At 46.0% G+C, this 19,814-nt stretch overlaps 1 protein-coding gene and 1 long non-coding RNA gene across 3 annotated transcripts in view; both read left to right on the forward strand.

Annotated features, from left to right (window-relative positions):
- The first annotated feature begins 1,373 nt into the window (after positions 1-1,373).
- On the forward strand, positions 1,374-1,869 carry LOC137324143 (uncharacterized). Its single transcript, XR_010963511.1, has 2 exons — positions 1,374-1,483; positions 1,542-1,869. It is a non-coding gene; the product is annotated as an uncharacterized lncRNA (long non-coding RNA).
- Positions 1,870-10,460: 8,591 nt separating this feature from the next.
- LOC137324411 (sulfotransferase 6B1-like) overlaps positions 10,461-19,814 on the forward strand; it is a 35,595-nt gene continuing 26,241 nt past the window's right edge. For both annotated transcript variants that reach the window (XR_010963605.1, XR_010963606.1), the window contains exon 1: positions 10,461-13,794. The gene's annotated coding sequence lies outside the window, so the exon portion shown is untranslated. The remainder of the gene's footprint in view (positions 13,795-19,814) is intronic.

Here is a 19,814-nt window from a genome sequence, read left to right on the forward strand (position 1 = left end):
ACACAACTTAGGGGCCACTTGCAGGTGCCTTTGCTTTCACCCTAGGGCCCTCAACATACCGCCTGTTCCATGTGCTTCTGGGCCTTCACTCATAGCTCTCCTGGCTGTGGGGCATCAACAGAGCAGGCATGTATTGCTGCTTCTTCTCCTCTCTTGTGCTTCAATAAAAGCAAACGAACCACTACGAGTAAACCATATTATTGCAGCATCTATAATACAAGTGAAAATGCCAGTTGTCAGCTTCACACTGCAGCACGATTGGAATCAGCTCACTGCATGAGGACTCTTTTGATGCAGCTTACTGGAGGATTCCTGAGACTGGTCCTCAAGCAAGATAGTGCCCTCACTGGCCGTTTTCGGACACATAACCGATGGTATGCAGGCACCGCGCGCCCAAACCGGGAAGCCCAAATCGCGCCCTAAATTGGGCCTCAGGCCACATTTGAATACTTTGGGGTGAGCTGCCACCACCTTTCGCGCCTCCAGAGGCAGCTCACCCATTTCCAAAGGATCAATTTTGGGTCACCTGTCCCAGTGGCAACGGTTTTCAGGAAAAGTTTACACGGCTCCAGGGAAAGAGCTAGGGAGTGGGACTAATTGGTTAGTTCTTTCAAAGAGCTGGCAGAGCCAAGATGGGCCGAATGGCGGCCTCCTGTGCTGTGTGATTCTATACTGCAGCGATGTGAAACCAATGCAATGTGAGACTAACACTTGGCAATGGTCTCAAGCCCTTGCCTAAGTGCACATTGGGTGACTTCACACTCTGAATGACACCATATAGTCTATGTTGATGCAAAGCTGAAACTCCTTTGCATTGACGCAAACACTTAATTTCTGATTTTCTGATTGCGCGCCTCTAGCATGGAGCTTTGCCCACTGGGAACACATATTGGGAAATGATGAGGAGAATGCCCGCAATCTCCCAATACGTGCTCCCAGCAGGCAAGGCTCCGCATCAGGAGCATGTGTGCCCTGGCCAATATTTATCCTTCAACCAACATCACTAAAAATTAATCTAACACATTGCTGTTTATGGGACCTTGCTGTGCGCAAATTGGCTGCCACGTTTCCTACATTACAACAGTGACTACACTTCAAAAAGTACTTCATTGGCTGTACAGTGCTTTGGGAATGTCCTGACGTCGTGAAAAGCACTATATAAATCCAAGTTCTTTCTTCATTCTTTAGTGTAATCTATAAGAGCCGATTCTTCAATGTTTGCAAAGTAGATTAAATCTTGCCTGGCTACAATTCACACCATGTCAAAGCAAATGTAAGGAGTCTTACAACACCAGGTTATAGTCCAACAGCTTTATTTAAAATCACAAGCTTTCGGAGGCTTCCTCCTTTAGGTGACGAAGGAGGAAGCCTCCGAAAGCTTGTGATTTTAAATAAAGCTGTTGGACTATAACCTGGTGTTGTAAGACTCCTTACATTGTCCGCCCCAGTCCATCACCAGCATCTCCACATCATGTCAAAGCAGGCACTGGTATATGTACCATGTCAAAGCAGGCACTGGTATATGTACCATGTCAAAGCAGGCACTGGTATATGTACCATGTATGCACCTTCCACTTGTCGCAAATATCTCATTCAGGAAGTATAAGCCCAATTGTAGAGGAGAAATTATCCATCTATACAAGTGCAGCCTCTAACTCAATGCGGGAGCCAAATTAACGCTGGTTCCTCCAATACCAATGCAGTTGTCTCTGTAGTTAAACAAGGTGGCAGAGGTAGTAATGTTAAAATATGTGGAGCCGAGCATGTGACTCCAGTTTGTTTCTTTAATTTTCAGCCTTGCTCTTGCTGCTGTATTCAGGCATTGCCTGACAACCTGTTGCTGTCTTAATAAACTGCTTTACTCCTGTGCTGTAGGGGGCACATAATTTACATGGGAACATAGGAATTGCTAGCTGAAAAAAGACCAAGATCCACCTAGTTCACCTTCTACCATCCTGGTATGCACATGATACAACAATAATCACAGCAATCAATCTCTATCAATCAACAGACCCAGGCATGAGCTCCCCAGTGCTGGAGAGCTTTGAGAACCAGAACAACAACTTTCATTTATATAGCACCTTTAATGTTGTAAAACGTCCCAAGGCGTTTCGCCGGAGCGTTATCACGCAAAATTTGACACTGAGCCCCATAAAGAGATATTAGGACAGGCAAAGAGGTAGGTTTTAAGGACCGTCTTAAAGGAAGAGAGCGGTAAAGAGGCGGAGATGTTTAGGGAGGGAATTCCAGAGCTTAGGGCCTGGGCAGCTGAAGGCACGACCGCCAATGGTGAGGTGATGGAAATAGAGGATGTGCAAGAGGCCAGAATTGGAGGAACGCAGAGATCTCGCAGGGCTGTAGGGCTGGAGGAGGTTACAGAGATAGGGAGGGGCGAGGCCATCTAGGGATTTGAACACAAGGATGAGAATTTTAAATTCGAAATGTTGCCGGACCGAGAGCCGATGTGGGTCAGCGAGCACAGCGGTAATGGGAGAATGGGACTTAGTGCGAGTTAGAATATGTGCAGCAGAGTTTGCGCGGTAGATACAAACTAAACTCGCCACAGAAAATTAAGTCATTTCAAGTCTAAGTAACCTTTTAATGACGTGATAAGTGTTAATTACTGCCAGTCAAACTCTCTGGCACTGAAAATTAACTATTACAAGTGTGGAGTCTCATTCCTTCAGGTTTTAATTGATGTTGGAGATTTTTTTTTAAATGTAACATTTTTTAGTTTTCCTTTCTGCCTATTTTTTCAGTCTATCTTAATCCAATCTTTCTTTCCCTCTCTTTATTTCTCTTTCTGTACTTGATTTGACATTGAATTCACCCACTCTAATTTACACTTCCTTCTCAGTCCTTGCGCTGTTAATTTCAGAATCCTTCAATCTGATTGGTTATGGGGATACGCAGTTGCTTGCCCTGTTCACGCAGATCCCAGATGCCCTGTAGAGGGCGCCGCATCGTTTCCATCTCCCACTTCCAGCAACCTGCGCGCAAAATCTCACGGGAGATTAAATGGGTTTAAGGGCAAGTCTCACTAATGGCGAACGCCGTTCCTTGCCCGGCTATAGCAAATTTTGAGCCTTTGTAATTTTATTTTTCTGTTTCCCACCTGGCAGCCAGCCAAATAGACATGCTGGCCAGTGGCCAGGAGGGAACACCAGCGACAGGAGGCTGCAGCCAGGGACTCTCGGCAATCGGGAGGGGGGAATGTTGGCGATCGGAGCTAGTTTTGGAAGGGGGGGGGGTTGGGTGGTCGAAAATCGGAAGGGGGGGAAGAGAGAGGCCGCAATTGGCAGGGGGAAGAGGCCAAAAACTTCTTTGACGGGCCGGTGGCAGAGTGCTGGAAAAGGCACTTACCTCGTGGAGTCGGCAACTCCTGCCTCCCTTTCACTGCCTGGTTTCAGACCCCTGGAACCCCGCACAGCAGCAGTGAATTTTAAATCAGGCTCCCAATTGCACTGTGGGAGCCCGGTTTAAATATGTTAATGAAGTGTCCCGCCTCTCCACGGCTGAATGCTTGGACGCCCTGATATCTACCACTGTAAAAAAGGTGGCAGATGTGCGCGCACCGTGTTGGGGACACGTTCCTCATATTTAAACCCCACCCGCCCCGACCCTCTCCAGCCCGTGGGGGGGGGGGTTTAAATGTTGAGCCCATTATTTCCGCAGATTAGTTTTGAAGTTAACCCCTTCAAGCGCAGGCCCTGTCCTCTGGTTCTACTATTCTGGACAAGGTGAAATAGCTTGTCGTGGTCTACATTATCTAGTACCTACAGAATTCTAAAAACAGCAATCCTATCACCTGGCAACCTTTCCTTTTGCAGTGAGAATGTGCCCAATTTACATAATCGCTCCTCATAATCCAATCCCTCCATCCCCTCAATCATTCTGGTTTACACAGTAATTATAATGCAAACCCACAGGAGCAGACACTGAGGCACAGACAGGATATATCAGAAGTGACACCTGAAATTAGAACAGAAAATGGTGGAAATGCACAGCAGGTCAATCAGCATCAGAAGGCAAGAGATAGGTTAACATTTAGCCATGTATTGTGGTAAATGGTCCCACCAGAAATATTAACATCTCTTTTTCTTTCAGACACTGACCAACCTGCTGTGCTTTTTCTGACACTTGCTGTTTCTATTTCAGATTCGATGCATTTGAGGTTTTCCCTTTTTTTTAAACCTTGGCAGCTTTTATTTGAAAATAGTTATAATAAGAAAGCAGTCAGGACCCATTATACAGCATTAGTGTGCAGCATTTCAACTGTCTAATTATGAAAGAACAGGATGAACTATAAAGATACAGAGCTTGCGCTGCGGTGAAGAATGTTGTCTCCTCACAGTGGTGAAGTGCATTCACTAAAATGATATTGCCGCTTTAATTGTTCTCAAACGTCACTCAGCCTTCACGTTAGTATAATGGGTCCATTAGAGTGCTCAGACAGCAAGTCAGGAAGAGAGTTCGACCTCAGTTAATCAGTCAGTCACTTTGTACTTTATTTCGCAGAGCTGGGGAGTTTTGAGGTCAAGTTACTGGCATTGCTATTTGTAACAAACGGGCTTAAAGCTCATTTGAAGTTCCTCTCCGTGATATGTTTATCGTATTGATCACCCTGTTTACAGTAAATGTGTTCACAGATATACTAAGATAATTAAAAATATTGCTGGGAGTTTGACCTCAGCTATCCAGTCAGTGGGGTTCATTTTACCTTTGAGCGCTGGTGTATTGCACAGAATTACATAGCACAAAAACAGACCATTCAGTCCAACTGGTCTATGCCAGTGTTTAAGCTGCACACGAGTCTCCTCCCACCCTACTTCATCTAACCCTATCAGCATACCATCCGATTCCTTTCTCCCTCATGCACTTATCTAGCTTCCCCTTAAATACATCGCCACAACTAATCTGGTAATATCTAATTAGCCGTCCATTATACACCCCGCCTGATTTTCCATTCCACTGAAGTCCATTCGATATCATCAGATTTACACTATTGCCCAAAGCTCAAATTACCCACTGTGACTCTGTACTTCACTAGTTTTGCTCAATTACGTAAACAGACCTAAGTGTCAAGTGCTCCAAGGAAGTGGTCTCCAACACAGCCTTTTACTGCACTCTAGAGACTGCCGACTGATCAGATAAAAATCAATCTCGCTGCAGTGACCATTATGGGTTGTAGCTGTTGTAAGTGTGATAAATCACAACGGTATCAGTACAGACTCTCGTGGCCACTGCGGAAAACTTCACAAACCAGAGATTCGAAAAATCAGAATACCACTATAGATGCAAAAATCAAATATTCCCAATATAGAATGGAAAGCAGGTTTCATCTTCATTCTCCATTGTGTTTATAGCCAAACGGATAAATGCAAAAGCTGTACCCGTTTAATATCGATATCACTGGATATAAAATGGGTCTCAAGTATACTCCAGTTTCCGTAACCCACTGCATGAAATCTATCGAGATATTAAGCTTGAGAGGTGTAATAGCTGCCTGGATTGCTGCTTCTGTATCCACAGGCATATGTGGAATTATGGTTATATCCCGAGAAACAGTTGGAACGAGATCAAACCGTTTATCACGATGCAGTTTGGTCACTCTAGTGGGTAGCTGTTGGACTCGAGACAGCCTGTATCAACTGTGCTTCACCAGCTACCTTCTATGAGTAATTGGGTATGAGCACCCAAACATAAGAGATATAAAAAAAATTGTTGGGCGATCTATCCAACCCTGAAAGACACCAGAGTTACTGATTTATTGGGCAAGACATCCTGCAACAAATCAACAATAACAACTTAAATTTATAAAGCGCCTTTAGCATAGTAAATCGTCCCAAGGTGCTTCACAGAAGTGTTATCAGACAAAAGTTGAAACCGAGCCATGTAAGGAGATATTAGGACAGGTGACCAAAAGCCTGGTCAAAGAGGGAGGTTTCATGGAGCATCTTAAAGGAGGAGAGAGGGGTAGAGAGGTGGAGAGGTTTAGGGAGGGAGTTTTTTAAAAATTCGTTCATGGGATGTGGGCGTCGCTGGCAAGGCCGGCATTTATTGCCCATCCCTAATTGCCCTTGAGAAGGTGGTGGTGAGCCGCCTTCTTGAACCGCTGCAGTCCGTGTGGTGAAGGTTCTCCCACAGTGCTGTTAGGAAGGGAGTTCCAGGATTTTGACCCAGCGACGATGAAGGAACGGCAATATATTTCCAAGTCAGGATGGTGTGTGACTTGGAGGGGAACGTGCAGGTGGTATTGTTCCCATGTACCTGCTGCTCTTGTCCTTCTAAGTGGTAGAGGTCGCGGGTTTGGGAGGTGCTGTCGAAGAAGCCTTGGCCAGTTGCTGCAGTGCATCCTGTAGAAGGTACACACTGCAGCCAGTGCACCGGTGGCGAAGGGAGTGAATGTTTAGGGTGGTGGATGGGGTGCCAATCAAGTGGGCTGCTTTGTCCCGGATGGTGTCAAGCTTCTTGAGTGTTGTTGGAGCTGCACTCATCCAGGCAAGTGGAGAGTATTCCTTCACACTCCTGACTTGTGCCTTGTAGATGGTGGAAAGGCTTTGGGGAGTCAGGAGGTGAGTCACTCGCTGCAGAATACCCAGCCTCTGACCTACTCTTGTAGCCACAGTATTTATATGGCTGGTCCAGTTAAGGTTCTGGTCAATGGTGACCCCCAGGATGTTGATGGTGGGGGATTCGGTGATGGTAATGCCGTTGAATGTCAAGGGGAGGTGGTTAGACTCTCTCTTGTTGGAGATGGTCATTGCCTGGCACTTGTCTGGCGCAAGTATTACTTGCCACTTATCAGCACAAGCCTGGATGTTGTCCAGGTCTTGCTGCATGCGGGCTCGGACTGCTTCATTATTTGAGGGGTTGCGAATGGAACTGAACACTGTGCAATCATCAGCGCACATCCACATTTCTGACCTTATGATGGAGGGAAGGTCATTGATGAAGCAGCTGAAGACGGTTGGGCCTAGGACACTGTCCTGAGGAACTCCTGCAGCAATGCCCTGGGGCTGAGATGATTGGCCTCCAACAACCACTAGCATCTTCATTTGTGCTAGGTATGACTCTAGCCACTGGAGAGTTTTCCCCTTGATTCCCATTGACTTAAATTTTACTAGGGCTCCTTGGTGTCATACTCAGTCAAATGCTGCCTGGATGTCAAGGGCAGTCACTCTCACCTTATCTATGGAATTCAGCTCTTTTGTCCATGTTTGAACCAAGGCTGTAATGAGGTCTGGGGCCGAGTGGTCCTGGCAGAACCCAAACTGAGCATTCGTGAGCAGGTTATTGGTGAGTAAGTGCCGCTTGATAGCACTGTCGACGACACCTCCCATCACTTTGCTGATGATTGAGAGTAGACTGATGGGGAGGTAATTGGCCGGATTGGATTTGTCCTGCTTTTTGTGGACAGGACATACCTGGGCAATTTTCCACATTGTCGGGTAGATGCCAGTGCTGTAGCTGTGCTGGAACAGCTTGGCTAGAGGCGCAGCTAGTTCTGGAGCACAAGTCTTCAGCACTACAGCCGGGATGTTGTCGGGGCCCATAGCCTTTGCTGTATCCAGTGCACTCAGCCATTTCTTGATATCACGTGGAGTGAATCGAATTGGCTGAAGACTGGCTTCTGTGATGGTGGGGATATCGGGAGGAGGCCGAGATGGATCATCCACTTGGCATTTCTGGCTGAAGATGGTTGCAAACGCTTAGGGCCTAGGCAGCTGAAGGCATGACCGCCAATGGTGGAGCGATGAAAATCGGAGATATGCAAAAGGCCAGAATTGGACTATTGGATAAATCCTGCGAATTACTACCTTTATCCGCATGGAATGCAATGTGCTGCCGAGCGCCGAGTGCTGGAGGCAGTGAAAATACTGGTTTCTGCCCTAATCATCACTGGGATCATCGGAGTTAAGACGGAAAACTCTGTCATCTGGTATATTGGATTGTTGCAGATGAGGCATTTTTCCGCTTGAAAAAATGTATTAATATGAATAAATTACAGAGAAAATAAAAAGATACCTGGGAGTGACTACAAGGCTGTAATCTAATCAAGAAGTTTAGCTATCGTCATAAAGCAGAACTGTAAAGCTCAGGCAGTTTCTAATTGCTTCTGAATCCAAAATAAGATGACTGCCTTGAATCTTAGAATCATCGAATTGTTACAGCACAGAAGGAGGCCAACGGTGCCTCACTCCAGATGCTACTGGATGGGATGAGGAGGAGGAGGGATGTCTTTTATCCGGTGGAAAGGAAGAAGTGGCCTGCCTCTGCCACCAAGAAGGGCTGGCTCGAGGTGGCAGAGGAGGTCACCAACAGCAGCAACATATCTCACACCTGGATCCAGTGCAGGAAGTGCCCCTCTCTGTTGTGCCATGTTATGTAGGGCTGACCGTGAAAGAGATGCATCAGAGGGTGAGTATGAGTCAGAGCCAGGACATTGTATGAGGATTGGGTTGAGTGGTAGTGGTGAGGTGACTAATGGGGAAGTGAGGAAGTGCTGAGGAAGTGCAGATAAGTTGAGGATGAGTTTTGAGTGGGTGTGAGGAGTGATGTGATAGAGTAGTGTTGGCGGTACAAAATGAGTTGTGGGGTGGGGGCGGTGACGTGGAAGACGGAATGTAGCAGAATCAGTAAATGTACTCACTTTTGCTAACCAGTTAGGTCATTGAAGTGCTTCCTGCACTGGATCCAGGTGCGGGATATGTTGCTGCTGCTGGTGACCTCCTCTGCCACCTTGAGCCAGGACTTCTTGGTTGCAGAGGCGGGCCACTTCCTCCAGTCCGCCGGGTAAAAGACATCCCTCCTCCTCCTCACCCCATCCAGTAGCACCTGGAGTGAGGCATCGTTGAATCTTGGAGCAGCCTTTCCCCTGTGCTGCTCCATTGTGGTGTGTGGGTGTTTGCTCCAGGAACAGCCATTGGAGGACTGCCCCTTTAAATAGAGCTCCTCCAGCTGACAGCCTGTGATGCGGGTGCACAGTCTGCCTGCTTTCGGACGGCAAACCCAGAAGCCACGTTAAGTGGCTCCAATTGACTCATGATCATGTGAGAAATGGACATTTTTTTATTGGGCGGGTTACCCACGCACCCAATCACTGCCCCCCCCCCGTTGCCATCCCGCCTCCCCGCTAATATCAGGACCTATATGTTTGATTACTATAGTGAGGTGACTTCTTGGACTATATATTGTTTCGATGTCTATGTGGGGTGTTTTATTATGGTTTGGATCTGGGCTTTTTTAGGATGCCAGTGTTCATCAGGGCTATTGAAAACTTCTGTGACCTCCAGACTCGATTATTCCTTGCTGGTCTTCATTCTCCACATTCCATTAACTCCTACTTGTCCAAAATGCAGCAGCTCATATCCTAGCCCATGCTAAAGATACTCGCCCACCGTTGCGAATCTGTACAGGTAGGAAGTAGAAAGGAGAATGATTATTTTCAGAGAGAATTGGACCAATTATATAGATGACCTGAGATATGGCAGATGGATTTCAATGTGGACAAATATAGAGTAATGCAAACAGAAGCAGGCGAGATGAATATCGCATGTATAACATTGGCAGAGGTCGAAAAGGGAAAGGATTGGGAAGTGCTCATTGATCTTACCCTAGAAGCATCTAGCCAATGTGAAGCAGCTATCAATAATGCAAATCAGATATTGCAGTTCATTGGATTACAAATCAGAATAAGTTACACTGACATTGTGGAGATCAGTGCTGAGGCCAGTTCTGGAGTTTGGCATACATCTTTTGGTCACTTAGGGCATAGGTGCATTAGAAAGGGTTCAGAAAAAATTTACTAGCATGATTCCAGTGAATAAGCCATGAGAAAAGACTCAAGAGCCTTTCATGGCAGAAAAGGAAACTAAGAGAAGACATGATATAGGTCTTTAAAGGTAAAAATGAGATGGAAATAAGCAAGTTTCTTAATTTGGACAGTGAGCATAGGACTAGAAGACACAAGCACAAAATTCACAAGCCTCAATTAAAGTTAATGGACAGGCCAGTGGCCATGTGGAATAGGCTCCCAGAGTCAATGGTTGATTTGGGGTGAAATGATGCCTTTGAAAGGGAACTGGGCTGATATCTGGTCAGAAGGGGAATTAAGAGTTACGGGGATATTAATAGCATTGCTTGATTTTTTTTTCTGAGAAATAACTTACTGTTCCTTAAAGTAGGGATGAACAGATGGTGTGGGTGGGAGTCCATGACACAGTAATCATGCACAGGCTCTGGATGGAGTGGGCTTGATGGGCTGAATGCCTTTTGTTGCTCTGGATGGAGTGGGCTTGATGGGCTGAATGACTTTTGCTGCTCTGGATGGAGTGGGCTTGATGGGCTGAATGCCTTTTGCTGCTCTGGATGGAGTGGGCTTGATGGGCTGAATGCCTTTTGTTGTTCTGGATGGAGTGGGCTTGATGGGCTGAATGCCTTTTTTAGCTCTGGATGGAGTGGGCTTGATGGGCTGAATGCCTTTTGCTGCTCTGGATGGAGTGGGCTTGATGGGCTGAATGCCTTTTGTTGTTCTGGATGGAGTGGGCTTGATGGGCTGAATGCCTTTTGTTGCTCTTGATTTTCTTATGGTTGTTACATCAGCTGCCACCTAACCAATGTTAGTGCAGATTCATCATCACAGTGTAGCTCTGTCTTCACTCCATTGAGGACATGTTCTTTTTCCCAAAATGTATTCTTTCACATTTATCTACATTTTGAACTGTATTTGCCACGTATCTGCCCACGCTCCTAGCCTATCAATGCACCCTCTGGCAATCTTGTGCATTCTTCTTCATGATGTGCAATTTCCCTAATTTAACATTGCTAGTAAATGTTGATATTAGTGCCTCTATGCCAACATCCAAATTATTTATGTCCATGGAGAACAAGAAAGATCCCAGCACAAATCCCTGTGGCACATTTATTCCTATTCTGTTTGCTGCCCTTAAGACATCCCTCTTTCTAAGGTAAGGTATCCCCTCCATGCACGAAAGTTGGAAAATCATTTGCTTTACAGGTTTGCTGCCAAGTTTCCACTTCACTGGCCTGGACACGGTCTTCCTCAACAGATGTAAGCAATCTTACAACACCAGGTTATAGTCCAACAGTTTTATTTGAAAATCACAAGCTTTCAGAGCTTACCTCCTTCGTTGAAATTTTTAAAAAATCTTTTTATCGGCCCCCTTTGTGTCATCTCGGTGTAACTGCCAGGATTACGACCTAAGGATATTTGGGGCCAATGTTTTTAAACTAGAAAAAGAGGTAGCACAAAGGAAAGTCAAGACTTGAGTTTATTTATCCATTTTTTAAGAAAAGCTTGCTGTAAAACATGGGTGTAACAAAAAGATCAGAAGTAAACTGGTTCAAATAACTAACACGGTTCTCTGTTTCTGCTGACCTGCCTGCTTACCAGATACTAAACCAAGGAGTTTGTCTTGGAAAAAGTGGCTCGAATGTCATTTTGTTTGGAGCAGGGAGATTTGATGTAAAAAACATCCTTGGTCAGAATGATTATTTTGCAAAATTGGTCCCTTCAATTTTGTTCTTACTGACTGCCACCAAGTGGTTGATGCTGGTAGTACAATTTGTTGTTTAATTCTAGATTAATATACACGTTTGGCTAATACTAAAATCTTTTGCTGGATTTCAATTCTCAGTTCTGATGAAGAACGACACCTGAAATCTTCTCTCATCATAGATGAGACTGAGATGCTGTGTGCTTCCAGCATTTTCTATTTTTCATTCAGATTTCCAGCATCTACAGTGGGGAGATTTCCTCTGGTCACTATCATTGGTGACAGCGTAAACACAGCGGGGAGATTTCCTCTGGTCACTATCATTGGTGACAGCGTAAACACAGCGAGGAGATTTCCTCTGGTCACTATCATTGGTGACAGCGTAAACACAGCGGGGAGATTTCCTCTGGTCACTATCATTGGTGACAGCGTAAACACAGCAGGGAGATTTCCTCTGGTCACTATCATTGGTGACAGCGTAAACACAGCAGGGAGATTTCCTCTGGTCACTATCATTGGTGACAGCGTAAACACAGTGGGGAGATTTCCTCTGGTCACTATCATTGGTGACAGCGTAAACATAGCGGGGAGATTTCCTCTGGTCACTATCATTGGTGACAGCGTAAACATAGCGGGGAGATTTCCTCTGGTCACTATCATTGGTGACAGCGTAAACACAGCGGGGAGATTTCCTCTGGTCACTATCATTGGTGACAGCGTAAACATAGCGGGGAGATTTCCTCTGGTCACTATCATTGGTGACAGCGTAAACATAGCGGGGAGATTTCCTCTGGTCACTATCATTGGTGACAGCGTAAACATAGCGGGGAGATTTCCTCTGGTCACTATCATTGGTGACAGCGTAAACACAGCGGGGAGATTTCCTCTGGTCACTATCATTGGTGACAGCGTAAACATAGCGGGGAGATTTCCTCTGGTCACTATCATTGGTGACAGCGTAAACATAGCGGGGAGATTTCCTCTGGTCACTATCATTGGTGACAGCGTAAACACAGCGGGGCGATTTCCTCTGGTCACTATCATTGGTGACAGCGTAAACACAGCAGGGAGATTTCCTCTGGTCACTATCATTGGTGACAGCGTAAACATAGCAGGGAGATTTCCTCTGGTCACTATCATTGGTGACAGCGTAAACATAGCAGGGAGATTTCAGAGCACACTATCCTCATCGTGCTTCGGTGTAAAGGATTGCCTGTGCGCAGTACTTAGAGGATAATGAGGCGGAGAGGATTTTATCCACACAGCAGAGTCCACCTGAGATTCCTCTTTGTGCTGTGCCAGGCGATCCTTTATAACAGGCACAATGGGAGGAAAGTTTGTCCACCCTAAGTTCTCTATTCATAGCAAAATGCCATTCTTACCTTTTAAACCAATAGATTTATGATTTTGCTGGAAACTGTGATCCAGGGAAGTCTTCCCACCATGTTTACAATGTCACTAACATACAGCAACCAAACAATCACTGCCCAGTAAGGATTTTGGACATTGGATCAAACCCCATTTTACTCTTTTGAACTACTGGACGATTCAACATAAAGGGTTAACCAGTCCCTTTAAGGATTTGGACGGTCACTTGGATAGTACATTTACAGTACATTTGAAAGCAAGGGATAACTTGCCCTGGACATTACAATATAAATACACAACTGCAAAACAGCGAAGTGCAGACTGTTTAAATTGGACAGTTGGATATCAGTTTAACACTGCAGGAGCAATACAGTACAGAAACTGTAGACAGGCTGTGACTTTCAGTAACAACTGATAAGGAGAAGTTTCCAGAAAGTTTTTGATGTCAACAACTGCGAAGGACAAAGAACTGATAGGACACCTGGCTGTGCGTAGAGGGGAGGATATAAAGGGGTTTATACGGTTCACGAGTGGTCCAACCAGCCATCCATCTTAATGCTATGGACTAATTGGACCTTCTCACAACTTGGTTCAGACCTATTTGCTCAGAAGCATATAAAGGTAAGACATCGTAGCAGTCAAAACAACAGACAACATCGGAGAAGCTGGAAGAAGCTTCAAGAGTTAATGACTGCAGCATGGACTCCTCCAACGAGACTTTGTTTCTGAACTTTGACAAAAAGATTTTGATTCTCTGTTTGACCAAACCACGTTGTCTCTAAACTTTGATGAAAAGGCAAACTTTGATGAGAAGAACTGCGACACATCACCTGTTACCACAGTAATCAACTCCCTACTTTAGACCTAAACGACTGCTTTGACCTAGACGACTGCTTTGATGCATAAGGTTGTATCCGTTACTTGCTCGCTTTGCTTTGTGCCTGCTTATGCGCTCTTTTAAATCATTAAGTAAGGAACATTGCAAACCCCCACTTGTACTATTGGGTAGAGTAATGCTTGCTCTGTGCTCTTTTTAGATTACTGAATGAAGAATCACTTTGATTCACAAAACTACCCCATCAGGTCACTTTCTTTGCCTGAACTATCATCCAGATCTATGAATCTCTGGGAAAGTCCCTAAATTCCCTTCAGCCCTCAGATGCATGTGTACAAGGCATAAATAATTTTACAAGGGAATGCAAAAGCAGACATCTGTCAATTGTTTCATGATTACCTTTGTGATTATATCGTTTTGCACAATTAAAGATGCATACTACCTTTTTGCATGATTTGCTGTTGCTATGTAGAGGGAATTGAGACATCTGACAGAGGTGTAAGAAAGTAAACAGTAAAGGACCTTTTTACTAAAGCTGGCGCAACATATAGGCATGCTGTACATTGTGGCTGCAAACTGTATCAAGATAATCAAAATGCATTTACTATACGACCAAAATAAACTTGCACAGAACCTACTGTTACAACAGAGTTTGTTCTTATGTTTGGGGTGGTTCGCCCTGTAGAAAGTCGTTCAATGCGTTGTTGCTGAGGAGAAGCAGGAACAGAGAGTGAGACTTTCAACATTTCTCCACAGGAAGGGGAGGAACACTGGAGGGAGGGGAGGGTTGTCCAATCTCAATATACCACCTAGTGGCCAGATTCAGAGCGGAATCAGCAGAGGTTGGGAGCAGTTTGATTGCTGATGTCTCTGCCCAAGGGTATTGTGAAAACATCTTTCAGAAATGAACGGTGTAGACTTTGTATATAAATGAGATGGAGAGACATGGGGAAGTGCGCTCTGTACTAAGTGCTCCTGCAACCCAGTTTAAGCTAAGTAACATTCTTCCAAGCGGAGGCTTCTCTCCCTCGCTCCCCGACCCTCACTCCTTCAGTTCATGATGTGGAGATGCCGGTGATGGACTGGGGTTGACAATTGTAAACAATTTTACAACACCAAGTTATAGTCCAGCAATTTTATTTTAAATTCACAAGCTTTCGGAGGCTTCCTCCTTCGTCAGGTGAACGATGTGAAAATGAAATCCTCGAAATGAAATCGCATTTATAATTCACAGAACAATGCTTGGTGAGTACAGACAGTTTTTTCAACTGCCCGTTGCCAAGGCAATCAGTGTGCAGACAGACAGGTGTTACCTGCCAGGTCTCAGAATATACAAATCACCAAAAAAAACAACAAACAAAAAAAAACAGAGATAGAGAGGTAGAAACATAGAAAAGACAGCAACTGACCCGTTACAGCAACTGACAGCAACTTCAGTTCAAGCTAGCTTGCTAACCCCCCAGTTTATGCTGGCACCGTTTCCCCTCCCTTAGTTATTTCTGTCCCTCTCCTTCCACCCTCTGTCCTAAAACAGTGATCCCAGCTCCTCGCCCCTTCCCTCTCCATCTCTCCATTCCTTTCAATGCCATTCCCACCCAAGACTTGCTGCTAATGGAAATGATTTCCTCCCTCCCCCACATACCGGAGGCAGGAATCACTGGTTCGACGATAATTCAACCACACGATGATCTGCATCACTTCAGACAGCAGCAGCGCTGAGAGCGGAGCGGGGACGGCACAGTCTCTGCTTATTTTCAAAGATAGAAAGACGATTTATATAGAGACTGGGGTGGGCGGGGGGGGGATCTGTCTGCCATCGGGGCAAGAGGTGGGGGTGGGGGCTCCGGCCACGGTCAGGGGGTGAGGTATACTGGCCGCGAGAGGGGGAGGGGGTTCGGGCCGTGATCGGGGGGCCGGGGGGTGACTGTGATAGGGGGGAGGGGGAGGGTTTTGATGGGGGGGGGGCTTTGGTCGTGATGGGGGGGGGGTCTGGTCGTGATGGGGGGGAGGGGGGTCTGGCCGTGATGGGGGGGAGGGGGCTCTGGCCGTGATGGAGGTGGGGGCTCTGGCCGTGATGGGAGGGGCTCTGGCCATGATGGGGAGGGGGCTCTGGCCGTGATGGGGGGGGGGGGAGGGGGCTCTGGTCGTGATGGGAGGGGGCGCTGGCCGTGATGATATGGGGACTCTGGATGTGATGGGGGGGAGGGGGCTCTGGCCATGATGGGAGGGGACGCTGGCCATGATGATATGGGGACTCTGGCTGTGATGGGGGGGGAGGGGGCTCTGGCCGTGATGGGAGGGGCTCTGGCCATGATGGGAGGGGGCTCTGGCCATGATGGGAGGGGGTGCTGGCCGTGATGGGAGGGGGTGCTGGCCGTGATGATGTGGGGGCTCTGGCCGTGATGGGGGGGGGCTCTGGTCATGATGGGGTGGGGGCGCTGGCCGTGATGGGGTGGGGGCTCTGGCCGTGATGGGAGGGGGCTCTGGCCGTGATGGGCTGGGGGCGCTGGCCGTGATGGGGTGGGGGCTCTGGCCGTGATGGGGGTGGGGGCTCTGGTCATCATGGGGAGGGCTCTGGCCGTGATGGGGGGTGGGGCTCTAGCCGTGATGGGGGGGAGGGAGCTCTGGCTGTGATGGGGAGGGGGCTCTGGCCGTGATTGAGGGAGGAGGGGGCGCGGAGGTCCCAAGCACTCCTGCCCCTCCTGGCCTACAATTTGTGAACCTTAACTGCTGGCCCACCGCACCCCTCCCGACAGGTTTGGCCTGATGGGGAAGCCGTCACTGCTCCCCGTCCAGGCCTCCAACTAAAAGTGCAGATTAAGTCCCGATGACAAGTTATTGTCAAATGCTGAACGCCTGTTTTCTGTGCTTTAAAATTAGAAGGCTGCAAAACATAACCGAGAGAAACAGGACTGTCAGCAAGTCTGCCAAACTCTGAACATTGAACCATAATAAGGATTCAGCCTTTAAATCATGGCAATAGAGGCAATAGAGGTTTATAGGCCAAGGAGAGCTTGGTGGCTTGGTGCCAGCCCAACAAAACAAGTGCTCACTTCAATTTTTCTTATTGCTTTTCATTCAAACTCACTCACTCATAAACACATAGGGACATCTGTCCAGTAGAAGCAGCATGTTACACAATGTACTGGCATTAGTAAAATGTGCAGAATGGTTTTAAGCATGCACCATAATAACAGGCTCCTTTCATCTTTGTGTCGGGATCTTCCAAGTTGATGTCTCTGCCAGCAGATATCTTGCACAGCAAGTTCCTGAAAATTAGAGAGCCAAAAGGCATGGCACTCTCTACAGGGTACCTGGGACCTGTGTGAACACAGCAAACACATATCTCCTTAACAATCAGATTGAAGCTTTGTTAATAACAGCGCAGTCAGAACCAGGAAATGTAAGTTAGAATAGTGAATTCAATGTCAAATCAAGTACAATGATAGAGAGATAGCAACCTACACTCAAGGTTCCGTCCTCCCCACTTGTGCGGCCTGTCAACAAGTCCAGTGCAGTGTGGGCAATTGTGGCTGTGATGTTCTGACCGAGTGTTACCTTACAGCTCTGTCCAGCGTAGCTATATGCAAAGTCACAACCCAACCAAGTCAATCAATCAATGCCCTCCCTTACAAGCCAGGAGTCTGTTCAGTGAACATGCTTGGCAGCCAGCAGAATGAGGGATTGCCCCCTCAAAATAAATATTGAAGCAGCATTTGCTTTCTGATTTACCTCAGTTGATATCCACCAGGTCTGTGATGAGCTGAGGTTTGCCAGACATGAGACCAGCTACTTTGAGACCTCCTTCCGGGCCGAATCCATGCTTTGCTGAACCCGACAGTGACCAAGAGGTATTTCCTGTTAATCAATACAGGAAAAAAAGGCTTGCATTTATATAGCATTTCATCCCGTCTCTCAGAAACATCCAAAAGAGCTTCACGTGTGATGGATTAGTTTGAAGTGCAGTGACTGTTGTTGTTCGTCCAACGCTGCAGCAAGATCCCACAAAGAGACATGAAATGAATGAAAGGTTCATCTCTTTTTGGTGGAGTTGTTTGAGAAAGGAATGTTGATCAGGACATGGGGAGTACTTCCGTCATTCTTCAGATTGTTATTGCCTCCTGGACTATTGGCGCAGGCAGACAGAGCTTCAGTTTAATGGTTCATCTGAAGGACACCCCCTCACCTCTCCCTCACCTCCATTCCACCTCTCCCTCAGTAATCACACACAATTTAAGATTATCAGTCAGTATGGAGAACAAAGGAGATTATATCTTACTCTCTGGATCTGGATTATGTCACTACAGATTCTGATCATAGTAAATCAAACAGTCAGTGCTTTTTGGCGGCAGTCCATTACCTCTGCAGCCAGTAATTTGTGTACTTTAGCTTGTAAAAAATGGAACCTTGATTTTGCGTGTGAACAAGCAGCTTATTAAATTCAAGATACTTCGACCCTAAAATTCTGCAGGGGTTCTGGTCTCCTGCTGTAAATTGAGCGGGGGACAAACGGAAGCACAGTGTGCCTGGATTATGCTGGATCTCCGTTGTTAATAAGAGAGGTTCCACCAGAGTTATGTCAAAAGACCGAGAACCACTGTGTAATGTCAGAGCTTCTCCCTTTATGAAAGTTGAAAATTCACAGCCAAAGCAATACTATGTTTTAGGGCCCGTTTTAATGTTTTTGGCTAACTTTTTCATAGTCTAATTGAAAATATCTTAAATTTCATAGATTTTCCTATTTTTAAAGAAAATTTCATGGATGAAGACATTTGTACTTGAAACTACAATCTTCTGTCATCATGCTTGCTCTTTATATTTTAAAGTGTATAAAATGAAACTAAATTTTTGCCACAGGTGAACTGGATGACATGGTGAGTTATCACACTACTTTGCTGGATTTGCACACTACTTTCACCCGATTAACCAAAATCACTGGATTTGCACACTACTTTCATTAGATTCGCACACTACTCTGGATTTGCATACTACTTTTGCCGGATTTACACACTACTTTCACTGGATTCTCACACTTTACTTTCACTGGATTAACTACTGCCACTGGATTTGCGCACTGTACTTTCACTGGAATAACTACTGTCATTGGATTTGCGCACTGTACTTTCACTGGATCTGCACACTGTATAGTCATTGGATTCGCACACTGCTTTCCCTGGATCCACACTGCTCTCGCTGGATTTGCACACTGTACTTTCACTGGATTCACACACTGCACGGTCACTGGGTTGGATTAACTGTTTACAACACAATGGGGTGCCGCAGAAACGGGTGTCAGCACCAATGCTGTTTCTAATTTATATCAATGACTTGGACTCAAAAACCTAACGCAAAGTAGTCAAATTTGCAGATGATTTTAAAGAAGGAGGGCCAGCGGAATCAGCGGAGGCAACTCAGAAACTATAGAATGAGTCGGACACAATCTGTACGTGGGCAAAACAATGACAAATGAAATTTAATGCAGACAAGTGTAAAGCAGGAAAAAAACTCACATCCTCAAGACTTCCCGAAGCCAATGAAATATTTCTGAAGTGTAGTAAGTTATAATGTATGGTAATGTGGTAGGCTATTTGCACTTGGCAAGATCACACAAACAGCAATGAAATAAATGACCAAATAATGGCCCAAAAATGGCCCAAAAGTTAAAATTCTAAATTGGGGAAAGGCCAATTTTGATGGTATTAGACAGGAACTTTCAGAAGTTGATTGGGAGAGTCTGTTGGCAGGCAAAGGGACGTCTGGTAAGTGGGAGGCTTTCAAAAGTGTGTTAACCAGGGTTCAGGGTAAGCACATTCCTTATAAAGTGAAGGGCAAGGCTGGTAGAAGTAGGGAACCTTGGATGACTCGGGAGATTGAGGCCCTCGTCAAAAAGAAGGAGGCATATGACATGCATAGACAGCTGGGATCAAGTGGATCCCTTGAAGAGTATAGAGATTGCCGGAGTAGAGTTAAGAGAGAAATCAGGAGGGCAAAAAGGGGACATGAGATTGCTTTGGCAGATAAGGCAAAGGAGAATCCAAAGAGCTTCTACAAATACATAAAGGGCAAAAGAGTAACTAGGGAGAGAGTAGGGC

The sequence above is a fragment of the Heptranchias perlo genome, chromosome 8 (genome assembly GCF_035084215.1).
Source record: "Heptranchias perlo isolate sHepPer1 chromosome 8, sHepPer1.hap1, whole genome shotgun sequence".
Taxonomy (NCBI): Eukaryota; Metazoa; Chordata; class Chondrichthyes; order Hexanchiformes; family Hexanchidae; genus Heptranchias; species Heptranchias perlo.